This window comes from Helicoverpa zea, chromosome 3 (assembly GCF_022581195.2).
Source record: "Helicoverpa zea isolate HzStark_Cry1AcR chromosome 3, ilHelZeax1.1, whole genome shotgun sequence".
Classification (NCBI taxonomy): Eukaryota; Metazoa; Arthropoda; class Insecta; order Lepidoptera; family Noctuidae; genus Helicoverpa; species Helicoverpa zea.
Window position 1 is genome coordinate 7,687,825 of NC_061454.1, and position 21,302 is coordinate 7,709,126.

The 21,302-nt window shown below is 35.1% G+C and overlaps 1 protein-coding gene across 2 annotated transcripts in view; it reads left to right on the plus strand.

Moving 5' to 3' along the window:
* Positions 1 to 665: 665 nt before the first annotated feature.
* LOC124645966 (bcl-2-related ovarian killer protein homolog A-like) overlaps positions 666 to 21,302 on the plus strand; it is a 48,124-nt gene continuing 27,487 nt past the window's right edge. For both annotated transcript variants that reach the window (XM_047185962.1, XM_047185961.1), the window contains exon 1: positions 666 to 942. The gene's annotated coding sequence lies outside the window, so the exon portion shown is untranslated. The remainder of the gene's footprint in view (positions 943 to 21,302) is intronic.

The window sequence follows — 21,302 nt, forward strand, 5'->3', positions numbered from 1 at the left end:
AAGATAAATGTAAATGTAGGTCGTCCTTTAAAAATGTCCTTTGAAATCTATATCGGTAACATTATAGGGAAAATATTCTGTGTACTGCTGTAGGTACTTTTTCCTCTCCCTATTCCATTTTAGGTATATCACCTGTAAAAGTGATACGTATAAAGTGATGATAAGTATAAAGTGATACTTTTTAAATCTTACTTATGAGGTAGCTTTATTGTGAACCGAACACCAAGTAGGTATGACTGGGACTCTTATACATTTGTCAAGTTGTGACTTTTTTTGTGAGTAAATATGTAAGTCTAAGGTCCAGCAATAATTCGATACAGACGCACAAAATCTATATGAATTTTAATCATGACCCAGAATGACGAAAATAACAAAAAAAACAACTAACGAAAATAAAAGCCTAACGCCAAAACAGGTACCAGCTACCTGCGTATCAAACGTAGTAAAACGATTCGTCACAGCAAGCGTGCGAGCAATATCACTACAATCAACGATCGATCGAAATCAACCTAACCTTGAGATAATGTTAAACACGCCTGCAAATCGATTATACTTACATAGAATGGAATAGGAAACAATGTCGAGATGACCACAGCTTGTCGAATCTACAATGCAGCAAGCTGGAAAGACTGTTGAGAAAAGTATTCGCTGGTTGTGTACCATCCAGCATTTTTAATGTGTTTAGTTGATAACCGCGGGCCGCGCGCGACGCTCGTGCCTACGCGCATCCCGCCGACCAACCTCGCGAGAGCTGCGCCTCTTATCACATACCAGTTTTATACGTGTTTTAACTGTGATTCCCCAAAAAGTGGTTCCCCTGGCTGACTGTTACCAAGTGCAACAAGAGCACATTCGACCCATTCCGAGCGACCAACTGACACAAACCTGCGGGCCGAAGCCGGTCCATAAATCACTAGAAATAGTGCTTACAATTGACTCAAGGTATACCAAATAACCATCTATTCTCTATTGTGTACATAAATGCATTATGTATTGGAAACGAGGGACGAGTGCATCACTCGAATATGAATGTGACTAAGTTTATAAGTATGGATTTATGCGACTATAAAATGCACTAACAGTTACAATAACAACACTCCCAATTTAAGTCTCAAGAAATAATAATTTATTTACTCGTTCAAGTATGTTAGTTAGTCAAGCGTGTGCTAGGTATGCAATTAATATTTCTTTAGACATAATTTGTGTCGAGTTTAGCAACTTCGTCATGAATACAAAAAACTTGGCAGTCGGTAGGTCGCAGCGCACTATAGTTCGGCCATTCAGAGAATGCGTTCCTGACACGTCGCGATTGAACTGACGACGTAATAACATTCATTGATTATTGATATAATAATGTTGTTTTAATGCTCCTCAATTGTTAAAACGGTAAACAACCAGCAAAAATATTTTTATCGTAACTGCAACGCCATTGCAAAGTTACGTCGTCAGTTCAATCGCGACGTGTCAGGAACGCATTCTCTGAATGGCCGAACTATAGTTACTCCACGAAACACATTAATACCTTTTATAAACGGAAATGGCCACAATGTTTTACTTAATTTTATCTACATTATGACAAATATGGCTAAGTTAATATTATGGTGTAAACCAAATCTCAGTTTTAATGCTATTCTTTTAGGGTTCAAATTCGTACGCATTGTGTGAGAATGTAATTTTCGCCAACAACATAAGTTGTTTTCTTTAAAGGCTATTATCACGAGATCATCTTACTTTAAACGTTTAAGACTAAAAAACTGTGAGTTGAACAGAGGCACTTGCGATAACAAACGCTGACGTAAACACCTCATTTTGTACAGAAACTCCTTATGCAGAAGTTCAACGCGTACAACTCGCGTATGAAAAGATGCAGGCGTGCTAGTTAATTAAGTCCTATTTCCTTTAATTAGCTAGAGTACAAACAATATGTCAACTCTTTAAGTAAGTTTCTGTATAATTTATGCACTGTGTACACTACACATATATTTATTTATTTAAATTCGCACTACAACAAAGCTGTTGAGCAAGTAGGGAACTGAAGAATGCAAATTTCTGAGGGTTACTTTGTCGGGCCCGGTTATTTAAAAAGTTGACACAAAGAGGTAATACCAAAAGGACAGGTAAAGTCCGCCGAAACCTCGTGAGTTCAAAGGAAACTTTTTGCTATGGGAAAAAATTAACCATAAATTCTGTCTTTCAGAGTAATTTTGAAAACAGATTTTAAAAGTTTTGTCGTTTTCTCCTTCATATCTCTGTTCTAGGTTTTGATCTTCACGAGATAACACAGTTAAGGTTTGTTTACTTTTAGTCACAAACTAATCAGAGTGAAAGTGCTGCTACAAATTAGGTCTCGACTCCACCGGAGAAGTTTATAAGCAGCCAATAGTCTGGCCCTTAAGTATGATGCCCAAATATAACAAAAATAAACTATAAAACTACGTGACTGCAAATATCACTTACCGCTAATACCCACTATTAAAAAAGCAAAATTAGTCAAATCGTGATAAACACATTAAAACCTAACATCTGCGAAAAAACTAAATTCCAACTGTCGATTCAGGACCGTTTAGTGTTAACATGTTAAATATATTTATTGATATTCATCACTTAAATTTAGCTGTCGCGAAGTTCCTTTCACAGTTAAACGCTTGTTAAAATTCCTGAATAGTAGCGACCTTGTCTGACACGCTTTACATACCTATTCATCATGAGAGGACTTTTTTCAATTTAAGATCTATCTAACTTTGGACACTACTTTTTTCCAGAATGTTCGCAAAAAGTCAAGGTTCCAAACGTCGCCCCACTTTAGACGGATTTTTACCCGCAACCTCTGGAAATTACCCTTTCTTTTTAGGACATTTTTTGTTTTAGCTTTAGCATACTCACTTTGTGCGCTAGGTTTTTACGAAAACATTTTCGAAATAGGCCGAATAATCTAGATTGGTATGAACTTTTGGGTTAAATTGAAAAGTTGTCCAATATTTATTTAAGCCTTTTTTTAAACTCGATGTCTCGTTTATTGGTCCTCGCCTTGCACGAATATTTTTTCTAAGTCGTTTTATTTAATTCTCAATTGTTTTGAGTGAGTACCAATAATATGAGACTTTAAAATCACATGTAAGTACAAGTACTTAAATGGAATTAAAACATTATTCTCTTGTCAGAATGCCCTAATTTCATTCGTAAATGACTAATTAGCCTACCAATTATTATTGCTAGTGGTTAAGGAGATAACTTCTTACCAAAGCATTAACTTGCAAATGATGATAGAAGTGTAGATTTTTAATTAAAAACGAATCTTTGAAATTAATGTTTAAGATTAGATAATACTTAAGTTCTTATTAATTTCTTACGCTATGCAAAAACTAAGCATTTGAATTAAGCAAATGGACATAAAAAGTTAGAGTAATATTTAAGTAGTAGGTATATGAACTCTCCAATGACTACTTATTAGCATTTAAACACGTTTGTACATCTTAATTATTGTATGAATTTAATAAAAAGCGTTATGACAACATGAACATTTTCCTAATAAACATTAACTGCTGAAGCGTAAGTAAACTTTAACGAAAATATTTTGTTATGACTTGTTTGATACTAAATGAAAAATTTGAAGGTAAAACAATGAAGCAGCCGAGCAGCCATCTTTGTAATTACAATTTCCTACAAAGCTTGCTAATAGAGAACCATTAGGGTCTACATTTTATAGAAAATTAAGCTCCTAATTCGAATTCAGATTTACTTTATAATGACCTGGTGATTATTTTCAGGCATGGTTGAATTTATTGGATTGTAAAAGAAATAGTTAAGCATGTGACCCTCATTAAGTTTTCCTACAATATTAAATACTATTGTATCCACGTTTTGCAGATTCAGAATAATATTATTCTGCTATTTGTAATAGGATAAAACAGTATCTATGGTAATGCAATTTGAAAATATCTAATACTTAACTACAACAGTTCACAATTTCAATAACTTTAGGGTCAGCTCGTCTCGTTGAACTAAGAAACAACTGAAGTGAGAATCTGAAACCGTTGTTGTACAACTATTTGAGATGTCAAGCTATAAGTTGGATGTCTGATTGCTTTGGCAGTTTGTTTATAGACAGCAGTTTGCTCGTCAAACTTACCAACTCCGACCGAAATTAGGACAAGAATTATGGTTTCTGAATACATTTGTGTAATAAGGTGTTTCTATTCTTGTATCATGAATGTTTCATGTATTCTTTGTAATGTTATGCTCCCCTTGCATATTTAATGTATGTAGATATAGTATTGAATCTTAAAGATATGTTAGAGGACTATTACATACAAATGCTTGACAATACTAACATAGTGTCATGACACTTATGTCCCATACCTGACTAATGTTATAATTAGTAAACTTGCTTGTTTGGGTATTAGTTGCTCAGTCGTGATTAGATTATGTAGTAAATAATTTTTTAATGAAATGTAATATAATTAAGAAAACAGTCTCTATTTAGACAATTGCATCAAAGAGTCGCTATCGGAAACAGTGGGGAGAAAAAAATACAAACATAGAATAATCGGAAGCAACAAACAAAACTTAATTAATAGTTGCGAAAAAAAACATAATAGGAAGACTTTTGAGGTCAAAGATTATTACTCTGTTTAAACCTACCTAAAAATAGTCGATACTGACAACGAGTTTAATTCTGTTCTCTTTGAAGTATTGAATGGTTGAGATGATAAATAATTCGTCTTTTGAATCGAGTTTATTGAGAGGATTATCTAAAGTACCCTTTCCGCTGCCTGTGTCTCCTGCAAGAAGATTAACAACGTTTGTATGAAGCCAGACAATAGCTCCGTGGAGTTAGTCTCCAAGTCTCAAGATAGGTACCTATAGGTATTATCTTGTATAGAGTATACCTACATATTTTGGCAAACCTTTTACAACTAAACTTTTACAGTTGCAAGTTCTCACGTTAGAATTAACTGAGTTAATTTAGTTCAAGTGTATTTGAATAATTATGTCGGCTAACCATATTTATTATCGCAATTATTGAAATCAACTTTTGTTTGTTATGTGATCGTTGATTTGAACAAATTAACAAATTACAAATTAACAAATTACAAATTAACAAAACATCACCATTTAAGTAACAAAACCCTCTCTCTTTTCCTTTCACTGCTCACCTCTTTATCGTAAATTAAACACGTTTCCGACTGCTAATTACAAAGTATATAAATTAAATTCAAATTCCAGGAAATTCAATCTGATTCCATTAACTTAATTGTTAATGAACTTTTAGATGAAATTTAATACTGCCTTCATAGAAAATGTTTTGGGATATTTACTCGTAAGCATTTTTAATTATTTAGGAAATTCAATTCCTTTTTACGTACCTATCTATGTTGAAATTAAGTAACATCTCTGATGGATTCACCGGGGTGTGCTGACATGTAAAACAGATTGATGAGAAAATTTTAATGGTTCAATTAGCAGTGAAAAAATATTTTAAAACCGGTCACACTGTTTTAAATTAGTATATTTGTTTTAAACTTGGACACCTGTAAAGATAAACATAGCCCAAAAAAATATAACGGAAAACATTGGATATTACTAAAAGAATTGTCCTAAATCACTATCCAACGTTGAGCAAAATCAATACTTGTTTGTGGCTTTTTTTCCGATAGTAAAAAAACCGAATAAATCAATTTTATTTTATTAATCTTGATAAGTATGCAAATGACGTTGTCGGATTTACACGTGGAAACTAACGTTCGCAATTAGATAGAATAATATTAATTGAACTTATAAATGAAGAGAGGTGTCTCCCTAATTGTAGAACTCAGGATTCCCGCATAGTATTAGCGGATAGCTTTTCACATTAGCCGATTTTCCGTTCAGTCTTCCCGCGACATGACTCACTTCGTACGAGCGGTTTCACGCGGTTTTTAACTTCATTTTTTGTACCTGCAGTTGACAATTATTGTAGCGCGTAAAGGCGCCATACCTGACCAACGACCGTACGGTTTTCCGCTTACAAAATCCGCCAATGTCAAAAGGCTGTATGTTCTCACAAAAGAGGTCAAATGCACATGCAGCAAAATCAATATGTCTTTTACACATAATACGTATAGGTATAGTAGTTCAAGTACTTACACGAAATCCGGTCCCCAACTCGAGGACTTAAAACTTTTCAACGTGAAAACTTTTTAAAACGGATTTATTTTTTAATCGTAAAACGGAAATCACGAAAGTTGTGTTGTTGGTCTTTGGCCTTTTTATAAGTATTTCGGTAATTTTTTTTGTCATATTTTAATGAAAAAATATATAATTATGAATTTAAAAGGACATTTTAAAATGTCTGTTAACTATTAACGCTTATGTACCTCTATGATTGTATCTTTTGTAATCATTCGATTTTTAGATTACACACTCAACTGCAACTGTCTTACTTCACTTGTTTTTGTGACTAATGCATATTTCAGCCTTGAAACTACTAAGAAAACGTAACCATGCATGAAATACCTATCAAGCAGAAGAAGTACATGTGTACATCTTTAGATAACAACTAGTGTAGAATATAGGTACTTATTTCGATATCTGATGCAGAAAAAAAATCATTTAATGGATTATGGAAAAAGATTTTAAATGTTTGTTTAATCTATGACAAAAATATGTAAATATTAATAGGCGAATACATAAGTAACTCCACCATAATTCACCAACAGGTTCCATTTTCTAAAACAAGAAAGACTCGCACACTAAAATATAACAACACATTGTATTTATATTTTCTCGATTGCAAATTCAACTGACCAAAATAATTGGGTAAATCCCAAATGGCCCTGACATCTCGTTCTGCTCTCAGTTCCAACACAACACAATAAATGAGATGCCTTACGGATAAATCCTCTTTCACGAAATGTTCACGAATCAAAATGTTATTAATAGGTCACAATTTCTTTAAATAAAATCTTAGGATGAATGAATGAAAATTACGTACCTAATCATAGAAGAAAACTCTACCAGATAAGTAGGTATTCCGGTTTCGTTATCTTTATTATTTGATTATCTGTTAAAAAAAGCACTGACAATACGCGCATATTAAAAACCATTCTCAATATCAATTAATTACTTACCTTTATAAAATGACAATATTGTAGGTATGCCTTAACATTACCTACGAAGAATCCTCATGATTATTGTCATATGGAAATGAATATGATCTCGATATCCAATGTTCCGAGTATTCATTTGATGATCCAATTAAGCTTTTGAACTATTTCCATCTTCATCGCACAATGGGGCATTGAAATATGTACCTACATAATCCAATAATTAATAGGTTGACTCAAGCAGAGCTTTCATCCTGTTACGAAATGCGAAGGACGCGAGCAGCGCCATCTTTTGGTTGGATTATGTAAACGTTCTCTGTGAGGTTATCTAGCATGACGGACGTTTTGTCATTGTGTAAATTGTGTTGTGTGCTCTCTCAAGAATAAAATAAGATAATCCCAATAGCTGTTTTCTTTGGCCATACCCTTCAGGTTATGGGCCCAGATAGAGTCACGTAGTCAGTGAGTGAAAAACTCGTAATATAAATGCACAATGCAGTTATTTGAAAAACAATAAAATTGTCAAACGGAAAAATTTTGAAGTTTGTTCGAGGCTACGAGAAGTTGAAAAAGCTTCGCCATGGCTACTATCAAAATTGATCGTCTCACTGGCGATAATTACGATACATGGAAAATTCACATGCGTGCCATACTCATCAAGAATGATTTATGGGATTTTGTTTCGGGATCGTCGCCCAAACCGCCGATAAGTGATCCCAAATATGCAGAATGGTCGAAATTGGATAAAAAGGCAGAAGCCGACATATTGTTAGCGGTAAGTCCAAGCGAATTGGCCGCATTGGATGGTCTAGAAAGTTCCAAAGCTATATGGGATAAACTCAAGTCGATGTACCAATCGAGTGGTCCGGCTAGAAAAGCATCGCTGTTGAAGAGACTGGTATTGACCCGTATGCAGGAAGACGATGATTTGAAGAAACACATCGCAGATTTTTTTGATGCAGTCAAGAAGTTGAAAGAAATCGGATTGATAGTGATAGATGAATTACTAGCTATATTATTGCTGTATAGTCTACCCGATTCATTCGCCATGTTCAGAACAGCAATGGAATCACGAGACGATTTACCGTCTACAGAAACCCTAAAGGTTAAAATTATTGAAGACTATGAGGCTCGTAAATCAAAGACTACGACTGATGAGGGAGCTATGTTCGTAAAACGCATCAACAAAAATTATAGACGTTTCAATGTGAAGAACAATGAACAAACAACCCACACTCATAGTCATAGAAATAATATTGTATCAAGTGTAGATTGTCATCGTTGCGGGCGTCGTGGACACCTCGCAAAAGACTGCAGAACCAAAACCAAGTTTATAAAACATAGACAAAGTGCACAGAATATAGAAAATAGAGGAGAGGACAGAGAATCAACAACATTATTGACCGAAGAGGCTTTATTGGGAAGAAAAAATAATGCTATTTGGTGCATTGACAGTGGATGCACGGCTCATATGTGTAATGAAAGAAAATTCATACAAGATTTTACAGAAGTAAATTCAGAGTTAAACTTAGCAAATAGCGAAAGAACTCAAATTACAGGTACCGGAAAGGTTAAGCTCTCCGTGGATACTGGCAGTGAAGAACGAAAAATAAATATTGAAAAAGTATTTTATGTTCCTGATTTAAGAACGAACTTAATGTCAGTTGCCATCATGACAGATCATGGTTTTGAAGTTCTAGGTAGTGTCGTTCAAGTTAGTGGCGTTCTCTCTCCATTACTTTTCTCCGTTTTTATAAACGCCATCACTAAGTCACTAGTTTCGCATTACCATCTCTATGCAGATGACTTGCAGCTTTATCAACACTTCAAACTTGAAGAGCTGCCGAAAGCAATTGATGCCATCAATAATGATCTTAGAAACATAAGTCGATGGGCTAAGGATTTCGGACTTCTAGTCAATCCTGCCAAGTCACAAGCTATCATTATTGGTGGCAGATATTTCCTTAATAAGCTGTCTTCTCCACCACCGGTTTCATATGATAGCGTTGCCATCCCATACTCCTCTGCGGTCAAGAACTTGGGGGTAATTATGGACTGTCATTTATCCTGGGGTTCACACATTGCGGAAGTAAGCAGAAGGGTTTTTTGCTCGTTTCAGTCACTCAAACGTCTCCAGAAGTTCCTGCCTTTTCCGACAAAAATTACTCTCGCTCAGTCGCTTCTTCTCCCTCTTTTAGATTATGCTGATGTCTGCTTTCTTGATGCGACTGAAGAACTTCTTGACAAACTCGAGCGTCTGCAGAATTTGTGTATTCGCTTCATTTTTGGCCTCCGGAAATACGACCATGTGTCAGAATTTCGGAGCCAGCTGAAGTGGCTGCCAATTCGGCAGCGTCGAGATGCTCATATTCTATCTTTTCTCTTTTCTCTTCTTCATAATCCCAACGCTCCGAGCTATCTTCGGGAACGTTTTGAGTTCCTTGTTCCCAGAGGCAAACCCTGTCGCACCTCTGTATCTCTCCTAGTCCGTATCCCTCCTCATACTTCGAGCCGTTATGATGGATCCTTCACTGTGCGCGCTGTGAGGCTTTGGAACGCTCTGCCTCACAGTATACGTGAGAGCAAGTCGTTAGATGTCTTCAAGAGACGAACTAAAGAACATTTCCTGTCAACATGACCTTATTTGTATGTATGTATTTATTTATTTATTATATTTTATGTTTTATTTATAGGTATATATTTTATGTTATGTAGTTTCATCTTTGTTTTGTTTAATGTTGTGCACTTTAAATTTTCTCTTCCCTATCGCATCTCTCTATCGCTCTAAGGTTTGCTGTTAGAGAACCCAGTTCTGGGTTAAGCTCGCCTTTGTACATGTCTTCTCTGTGTTGTGTGTGTTTTTTTTTTTATATGTTTTTGTGTACAATAAAGAATAATAATAATAATAAAAAACCTTCAGTCCGACAATGGTAAGGAGTATGTGAATAATGAATTTAATGACTATTTACAGAATGCTGGCATAAGGAGAAGGTTGACGGCACCATATACACCTCAACAGAATGGTGTAGCCGAAAGAAAGAATAGGACATTGGTTGAAATGGCACGGTGCATGATGCGACAAGCTGGAAGCCCTCCCGCATTTTGGGCTGAAGCTATAAATACCGCCAATTACATAAGAAATAGATGCCCAACCACAGCCTTAAATGGTGAGATACCGTTTACACTATGGAAAGGCAAGAAACCTACGGTAATATACATGCACGTGTTCGGTTCGAAGGTATATTATAAAGAAAAGGGAAAACCTAAAGGAAAGTTTGACTCACGTTCGAAGCTAGGAATATTTGTGGGCTATGACATACAGTCCAAAGCATATAGGATACATGATCCTACAACCAAGAAAATTATTATAACTAGAGATGTGAAATTCATGAATGAGACAGCATTCAGACATGAATACAAGGAAATCCTTGACGAAGAAGAAGGTATTGATGAAGAAGAAGTGCAAATAGAATTGAATACGAACAATAAAAGGAAGGAAACATTTGAAAATAGGAAAAATGATGCTACTCCAGGAAGTTCATATAATAAAAGTGATGAATCTGAAGAAGATGACGATAAAAATCCACCACGTTCGGTAAAGTCTACTATATCATGGGAACACTTAATAGAACCTAAAAGAGGAAGAGGAAGACCTCGCATGATACGTACTGGTCAAGCGGGTAGACCACGGAAAGAATATCATACAGTAGAGGAGACGGATAAGGAATCAGATGAATGGTTGAGTGCTGGAATAGCAACAGTAGAACAAGTAACGTGGAAAGATATACAAAAAGGAAGTGATGAGCATTTGTGGAGATCTGCCATGGAAAACGAATATTTGTCCCAAATCAAAAATAAAACCTGGGAAATTGTAAAAAGACCGAAACAACGCAAGGTAATCGGTAGCAGATTTGTTTTTACCACCAAGAGTACTGGAAAGAAGGTGCGCCTCGTCGCAAAAGGATGCTCACAACGGCCAGGGGAGGATTTCCATGAGATTTCTTCGCCCGTTGTGAGATCCTCATCAATAAGAATTATAGCTGCTTTGGCAGCTGAAATGGGTTTGAAAATCCATCAAATGGATGTAGTCACAGCATACCTAAACGGTTACCTAGATGAGGAGGTATATATGGAGATTCCAGAAGAGTTAAGCAACACTCTAAAGAGAATTATTGCCAAAGAAGAGATTGGTTCACAGAAGAATATAGTAACAGACACAGATATACTACAGACGGCTAAACGTTGGTATGAAATGATTCATGAATGTGAGGATAGTGTGTGTTTGCTAAAGAAATCTTTGTATGGCTTGCGACAGTCTGGTTTACAATGGTATAAAAGGTTATCGGGATTTTTTATTGATATTGGTTTTGAATCTTTGCCACAAGAACCTTGTGTATTTGTTGCACGTAAGGGTGAACGAATAATGATAATTGGTATATATGTCGATGATATGATTTTAGCAACTAACGATAATGCATGGATGGAACATGTAAAGAACCAGTTAGGAAGTGAATTTGAGATGAAAGATATGGGTAAGATATCTAGTTGTTTAGGTATTGAGTTTAGCCGTGATGATGAAAGTAGAGTGTATTTAAATCAAAAATCTTATATTGATAAAGTGTTAGAACGCTTTGGTATGAGTGAGTGTAAAGCTGCAATTACGCCTATAGATGTGAATGTAAGATTGGAGAAGCCTGAGTGTATTAATAATGATGTTATGAGAGATTATCCTTATCAGAATTTGATAGGAGCTTTAATGCATTTAGCAGTGTCAACGAGGCCAGACGTTGCATACGCTGTTAATTATTTAAGTCAATTTAATACAAACTATGATATTGCGCATTGGAAGGCTGCTAAGCGTGTATTGAGATATTTGAAAGGTACGTCAAATTATCGACTTGTTTATGAAAGAACAGGCTTGCCTCTGTTTGGTGTAGTAGATGCAGACTGGGCAGGAAACACAGTTGATCGTAGGTCTTATTCAGGTTTTGCCTTTATTCTTGCAGGCGCTCCAGTTAGCTGGGAAGCGAGGAAGCAACGAACTATTGCTTTGTCTAGTACCGAAGCAGAATATTTGGCTATATCAGAATGCACGAAAGAAGCGATGTATTTGCGTGAGATACTTAATAGAATTGGCGTGCAGTGTGAGTGTGTGACACTTTTTAACGATAATCAGGGTGCCATCAAACTTGCTCAGAGCAAGAACTTTCATCCTCGCACTAAGCACATTGATGTGCGGCATCATTTCATTCGGGATAAATGTGAACAAGGTGTGATTGAACTAAAATATATGAGTACTGATAAAATGCCTGCAGATGTGTTGACCAAAGGTTTGAATGGATCAAAGCATCTTGAATGTGTACGTAATTTAGGTATGTTTGCTGATGAATGAATTTAATTATAAAATTGTATATTACATTAGCACTGCTCACGACTTCGAGGGGAGGTGTTACGAAATGCGAAGGACGCGAGCAGCGCCATCTTTTGGTTGGATTATGTAAACGTTCTCTGTGAGGTTATCTAGCATGACGGACGTTTTGTCATTGTGTAAATTGTGTTGTGTGCTCTCTCAAGAATAAAATAAGATAATCCCAATAGCTGTTTTCTTTGGCCATACCCTTCACATCCCTTGGGCAATAATCTAAAGGGTCGGACGACTTCCTCTTAATCCAATTTCTTTACCACCTTCGGATTATTCGTATATGTATTGACTAGCTGTTGCCCGCAAATATACCCGCCTCTTGGTGGAAACAGTAACATTTAATACTTATATACAAATCAATGCATATACATAAACACTAAATGGTATTAAAAAGCTGAAGAGTTTGTAGTTTGAAAGAGCAACTCAGAAAATTCTTGACCCATCTGAAAAATTATTCAATGTCCTACCATCTAGCCCATTTAGCGAGCAAGATTTATGTTCTACTATTATTTATCAGAGTGCGCTGAATAGTTCCTACAGGACGCGAGTGTAACCACTGGCACAGACTATAACTGATATAACCATCATTAGAATATCACGTAACCCAACCTTAATAAATGTAGTTTGCAAACACCCGTACCAAGTTTCAGGTTTATAATATGAGTGTGCTGTGATTTTTGAGTTTACTCAGTTATACAGAACATTAGGTTAGTAGGGCAATTTACTTGGTTCATTTAAAATGGCGCTCATTTATTTTGATTTCAAACTGACTAAGCGTGGGGAGGACTTTTCCTGACGGGAAAAAGCGCACCGAAATTAATTCCATAAAAAAATACTTACTCATTTCATTTGTATAAACAACTCAATTATAATTAAGTTTCTTTATGCAATAATGTTTGAGATGATTTAGAACTCCAAATAATTAAGTACTTTTGTTATGAAATTACATTCCGAAAAACATGTATCCGAATATACCGCGATAAACAATTTATTAAATAAATAGCGCTATTATTTAAAGGGTAGCAATTAAACGAGTGACTGTAAATTACAATTTTAAGTGTCAAAATTAATTAATTTGGGTTATATAATTACTAAGTGAGCGACTGCAAGTGACGAAAAATCAACATAGTATCTTACAAACATTAATTTGAGTTACTTAAAATACAAAATGAGCAGCTTCATAATATTTGAGCGACTTAATATTTGTTTGAGTGTCAACGTTACGTCCTGCATTTTTTTCAATATTTGGCAAATGTATTTTTTATACTAAGCGGCATTTTATCTTAAATGAAGTGTTTCAAATACAAAATGTGTGAAATAAATTACATTAGACATATTTCCTAGGAAATCTATACATTTCCTAAATAGAAATCGGAAATGTATAATTAAGATAACAGGGGTAAGCGGGGGATAGCGGAGCGAGGGAAAGGGATTGAAGCGAAGCATACCAGCAGGCATGCAGCATGGAAGCACAATGCAACATGCAGCAAGCATGGCTTCTGTCACGGCTCCGGCGCTGCAGGGCTCCGGCGGTCCCATGCGAGCTTATCGTCGCAGATGGTTTGCACGCTCACCAACGCAGCTTCGGCTTGCTGGCCAGCTCAGCCGGCCAGCCTCAGCCGCGGCGGCGAGCGTTAAAACTACCTGCGCCTCAGCTCGCAGGCCGCCTCGCCCCTCCACGCCTACGCGGTTTTGAATTGCACTCTAGGGGTAGGGCAAACAAGACTACGTGGAGTCGGTTTTGCAGCGATTCGTTTTCAAAATTCTGCCATCTTAAAATAGAATATCAGGAACCAATAATCATTACTAAAGCAGCTTACAAAACTTTGCTCAAAGTGAACTTTTTAGTAGTACGTTATGTATAACCTCACTTAGAAAAATCGACTCTATCTTAATATTGAAGTTGCCCTCTCTGTATTTCCAGTCGCTCACTTAGTAATGTAGTCGCTCGGATAAAATTTTAATATATGAAATGGATTTATCACAATTCACTTTTTGTAAGCTCGTTCTAGATTTTATTATTAATCAATATTCGTTGTTAGTTTAGTTAATTTTTCGCTTACTCAAATTCATACCGCTCAAGTTATTAATACAGTATGTCATCATCAGTCGCAAAGTGTTTTTTGAATCGCTCGTTTTATAATTCCCTTTATTTAAATGCGTTCTCAGTGACGTGATATTCACACTGATTAAAAAGAATAAAGGTGTTCATACATGACTCTTATATTTTAGTATAGGTGGTCATTAACTCGTTAATAAAACAAGTAGATAATAGTCATACACACATAATATCTGGCTGGCCTAAAGTAACGACATACGTGGGTAATATAATAATAACTTATTTAAGACTGTAATTAAGGTTTACACGCATGAAACGCTAGTCTAACTTAGTAATTAACCGTAACATTAAATTATACATATGAATATTATTGTAGTTGTTAATTGTTACTCTAACTGGGCATGTAGTCTGAGGCAGCCTACTAGCAGACTATGAGTAGGTAATTAAATAAATAGTTGAGTAATTTACTAAAAGATCATTTAATAACAATCGTTTCGAATAAATCGCTGTAGCATTTTTTACAAATAGGTCATCTACTTTTGGGCTTATAATGACGCGATTAAGAATCATTAAATACGATATTTACCTGAAAAATTTCATACAGAAATTGTCATACAAAAATATTATAATAAGAATTATCATAGCAATACCTAATAAGTAGGTCCGTTAATAAGAAGTAATAAAATCACTTAAGAACTATTCAAGGAACGCAATAAATAGTGCGGTAAGTGACAAGTGTAATAAAAAATGTTTATATGGCAACAACTTTGTAGGTATTCGTCTAACGTTTTTATGCCGGTTGTCACTTGATATAACTGCTTAATATCGGCCAAAGCACTTTAGATTTATCTATTTAATAGTTCTTAGTCAAAATCAGGTAATTTGAAAGTCAGTATTAATTGAATCGGACTAGGAATACTGGAACATAAAAAATAGCTGTTGATTCAGGATTCAATTGTTTTTTTTTTATGTAGATATCTTGCTCAATCACACGTGATAATATTAACTTCTCACCTATTCGACACACACGATATTTTTTTCCACGACATTTGGTTTTGTTTTACTAAATTCCAGCAAACAGAACTAAACCGATTCAGCCTGCAGCAACAAATCAGTTCAATGTTCTATCGAGAGAAAACAAAAATATTACGAAATGAATTTCACTATATTAAATGCGGTTTACTATCGTTATTCTACGTGGTCCTTCGAGGTCCACGTAAAGTTTGAAACACGCACCAGCCCAAGCCCTCGGGACATGAGCGTTGACCTAAAACTTCAAAATTCGTGCTCCTAGCATGTAATCTATAAACAACACGTGCGTAATATGACAAACATGAGTAAGAAACATATCTAAAATACTCCATATATCATGAGACAAACCTAACATTTTTTTAGCAGTCTACCGTCCACTACCGGATGATGCGTTCAGGCAGACAACAGTAAAAAATAAACTCATTTTGAAAGTTGTACGAAGGTCACTTGAATAACAGTGGTTAAAAGGTATCCTTATTTAAATCTGATTTCAAGTAATCCACAGAGGAATGATAAAAGATTTATAACACTCAGAATAATTGAAACAGCGCAAGTCACCGGATAGACCCCTGGGCTATTCCTCGCCTTTGGAGGAATTCTGCGTAATTTAATTATTTCCTGCGTAACATCCAAGTTCTATCTTTGACGAAACTTTTATAAATTATTGTAACCCCACACGGCATTTATAAAACTGAGAATCTCTTTCTTAAACTTTAAATCGGGATGCAACATCTAAATCACAACCAGTTTATCATTAAGTAAACGTTGTCGTAAGTAAAAACACAGAGACAGTAAAGTAAAATGTAATATTTGTGTCATCGTTACGTACTGTTCCGTTTACACAGAGTTATCGCGCGCACAGATAGAACGCATCAGCTTCCGTTAACGATCACCGACTCCTGCGCACCATGTAAACAATTATCACTATAAACGAAGAACAAAGAACATAAAGGTTTTGATTGTCGATAGTTTGCTAGTAAACTTCATAGGCTAATAAAGGAACTAACTAAAACACTATTAACACATTATTTGAGGCCAAGCTAAAACTATACAGTAGTGTATTGTTTCCTTATAATGACGCTATTCTAACGATAAATAAACATAGGTGTTATATTAGACGCATTAGGATACACAATATGTAAATGAGCATAATACAATGCAATAAAATCAGTTAAAATCTCTCTGCCAAAATACATTGTCACGTAAAAATATTCTACGACTCTCGTAATGGAGGATACAGATTAAGATATTATATGATTTTCGAATAGCCAGAGACCAAGGCAAAATAATTTTCCTTACGACACGCTGCAGAGTACTGAGTAACTTCGGTCAGACACAACTGTCGCGACAAGAAAAGTTGTAAGACACCCGTTCAGAACTTAAAAAACGTAGTTATTGACTTTCGCAGTTTCTAAACTAAATAAAGCAACATATCGACACAAAAAATAAGATCTTTGCCTTGTTGGTAATTTAAAGGCAAATCCAGACATAAAGAAATTATAAAAATGGACGAAAGAATCTGTCAAAGCTGATATTGTGTATTTTTAGACAGCAATTTATTTTCCAAAACGTCTTAATATCTTCAAAAGTCTTTTCATACCAAGCTAAAATATACATAATTAAAAACGCAATTTATGGGCCTAGATCAAATTCTAATTACTTATTTTAAGTACAAAATAATTCATTACTTATAAGGCTTTGGCTAAACCCGCAGCTATTCCACAATAGGTGTCTAGAGGTAGTTCTAAATATAAACATTAAACGTAGTTACAATGTAATAGCAATAATATTTAATTGTACACGAACGTTTTTACTTGAAAGGTCAACAGAAACAAGCAAAAACTTATTTGCTCCCGTCAAAGAAGTAATATTTGATACTATTAGGTATATACATAATTTATAAATTAAGTAAAATATACACAACTGGAAAAATATTCCTAGTCCTGGTTATGAAAAGTACAATAATTTTACCACGAACATTTCCCATGACTAGTGCAAAAACATGGTATCTTTTTGTTTTCACGCGGGGCATCCCGCACATCGAAGGCCTTACTCCGAATCTGCAAACCAATGCGGAAAACAAAGACGATTATTTAAATGGCAAAGTCACCTAACCTTTGTTACCAAGCAAGCTGCTTGAGCAAAAAGTAACATCTCACTTCCGAATCTATTGACAAGAAACGAGGCTTTAGCAAGTAAAGTTGAAACGAGTAAGGTATCGTCATTTTGTTAGTGGTGTCAAATAGGAACCGCGTACGTAGTGAAACGGTTGGATTCCTTGCGAAACCGACACTCATTGTGGATACAATTCACACTTCATTATAAAAACAAAACCTGCGTGTCGAAAGTCATGTCAGACTCCACATGATACCTCTTATAATTTTTTTATAACTCTAAGTTTACCCCATAAGTGATTCGGGATACAAATCTCCTATCCGTAAATTGCAAGCGATATTCATTCATACATAATTACTTCGAATATGCATGTATCTGTAACATGTAATTTCCGTACTAACTTAGCTTCTACAATATGAAGCTAATCACTGATCACTGTGACATTAATAATTGAGTCATTGCGGAACGTCAATACACTATAATGAACTCAAATGTATTCGTTTATGTTATCGTGTAACTAGACTTGTTGTAGACTTAGTTATTGGTGTCTACGCTTACCATTCCCAGAAATAGATATGTAAATCAAGTTATAGTTTGTATGAATATCTAATTTAGTAATTGTAAAGTTCGTGAATTGGCCCGATTCTCGGAATGTTGAGTGGATGATGATAATTTGAGGTAAAACAGCGTTCAGCGCTAAACTTAATTATCAGTTTATTAAATTAGGTAGATAATATTTAGAAATGCACATTTTAAGTATTTTTTATTAATATGAGACAGTCGTCGACGGTGAAATCAAAATGAATATGAATTCAATTAATGGATTTAGAATGAGTTATAAATTCCTTATAAAATGTGCATAAATTGAATCTTTAATAGACAGTTTTATATCTTCATTCCACATGGCTTGTTTTTCTACAGACAGATGTAAAATGTTAGGTAATTTCGTACAGTTGTAAAATAAAAAATAGATTTTCCACAACACAAACGCGTAGTTTGTTGGAAAGTATCGTAACAGAATACTTTCAGGACTAAACAAATTACTGAAAGTACTATTAAAACAGAATTACGGTCGTAACGTAATTGTATTACAGAATTTCAATTCGCGAGCGTCAAAAGTTTACCGCCATTGTTCATCTTTGTTTAGTGATGTTTGATAGCCATGGAATTTAGTCAGATTTATAATACTTTATTAAACTTTTAATAAGTATTTTGGATAGTGGAAAAACGGTTTCGTGTAAGACAGCTTGAACTTGACGTATCAGTGGATACCTACCTAACTACAAACTTCTCGTTTAGTGAAATGTGACTGTATGTCGTTACCTAGAGAATAATTGGATATTCTAACAAAATGATACAATAATTTACTATAGAAAAAAATGCACTTCCAAAGTAAGAACTTCCTTCTCATTTTTAATAATTTGCATAAATGCATGTAGCCTCTTGCAGGTACAAAGGTATAAAGACAATGTTATTGTTAACTTAGAAAAATACATGTAATCACTTGACAATCCATTACATAGACACAGGTCATCAATTACGAGGGTACACAACACAACCTACATTATTAAAACAATCATTTTCTGTCGTTATGTAAATGTTTGTGACTGTCAAGACGATGTCTATGTAGGTACGTATTAGCCTATGTACCTGTATATCAAGAAATAATCATAAGTCATTATGGAAATGTTGTTAGCGTCCACGAGCACGGATTATTATGTATAATGATGTCAATCGCGTCATAAATCAAAAGGATGGAACTATACGTCCACGAGTAAACTCTATATAATCGTAGATATTAGTAAGTATAACATGTAGATTGTATTTTATTCTTGAAGAGAAAAATGGTGACTCACAAAAATGTATGCGAATCTTAACATTTCCGTAATATGCAGAGAGTAGTATTCTTCTTTCAAACTTACTACCCCTAAATTATACAAACAGTTTTATTAACACTAAGACTACGAGAGACCGTCCCTACGCTGTCACTTCAGAGCTAGGTACGGTTAGGTACCTGCCGGCAACATTGCCACGTTGAATGGCATTACATACAATCTTCATATTAAGTATTCGACCCTCTCACTATGATCGATGGGCATTTATCCGTAAGCCAGCGCAGATTTATGGAGGTCACATGTCCGTAAATTTATGGTTCCAGAACACGACGGTTTTCTGACGCTTTATTCTTCTTCACAGTTTTAGCCCGCGACATACCTGGTAATATCTTCTCGCCAATTTATCTCAGAAAACAGCCACAATGAAAATGTAAACAAAATTCCGGTTCAACATAAATACAACATCTCATTAACTTTTAAACCCAGTTACCCGTGCAGTAACGTAACAGAAATATTAAATCCTGACTAATATTATAAATGCTTAAGTAATCCTGTCTGTCCGGCTTTCACGCATAAACTAACAGAACCGATGAAATGAGGCTGAAAAAGGACACACTCCTTTTTATCCCGACCGCCCCGGTAGAACTAAACTTTATATAACGTAGGTACATGTAAATCCTAACTTCCTGAATCTCAATTGGTTTAAGGAAACACATTCATACCTACCTAAGTAAATACAGTAGATATTACATTGCTATCTACCAACGGTATCAAACCGTTCACAGAAATGCCTGAGGCTTCGCAAATCGCACGAAATCTATATTATGTGGAGTTTCAGTATCCAAGTACGAAGGTACATTTTTCTATTTTGCAGTCGGAATAAATACATTCAATTACAAATTACATTTCAAAGGTACGCAAACTTATCTTTTATGTTTTCTCCATCCTTACTACGTGTTTTGAACTGTTTTGTGCTTTGAAACTTTACTGCCAAAATATTGTTTTCGTAATCCAATACACATAATGTACTTGTTAGAATTGTTTTTCGGTTTTCTCATATAAATATTGAACCGTCGCTATAATTGGAAGGTCTTGGTACTTTATAATTCTTCACTTTTGTGGATTCTTGGTATTGTATTTTGTGCTTTCATTAGATTCAGAAACTGTAAATATTAGAGATTCAGGGGTTTGAAATCAAACATGTCTTAGTCGTTCAGAGCCATTTATTTGAATACTTTTTACAGCATATTACAAAACAATAATAATCTAGGTATTTGGTGCATAGAAGTCTGTTGACAAGACAGAAGCTGCAATTTTTTTCCTGGACAATAACCCCACCTGTGGTATCCACCTTATATGCAAACATACCGGTTCCATTGATGTTAAATGCATGCTATTTGATTCAATTAATTAATGTTATTCAAGTTAAACGAACACCTGTGTACCTACTAAGGATTTGGTGCTGAGACCCTAATGAAACATTAAAAACGTATTACACACCAACATTATTTAATTACTGATCGTTAATAATCATCAGGGAATTAATAATTAAAGCAATGGCGCAAGATGTAGTTTTTGACCAGTCTATGAAGAATAGTAGTGTGTTGACGATCGCGATAGTAAAAATTGGATAAAAGTGACCTTGTGATGAATCAACCTAAGTATCATGAATACGACGAATCGAGTGACAGTGATGATGAACTTCGGATTATTCGGGAATACAGGAATAGGATAACCAAGAAACAAAATCAGGT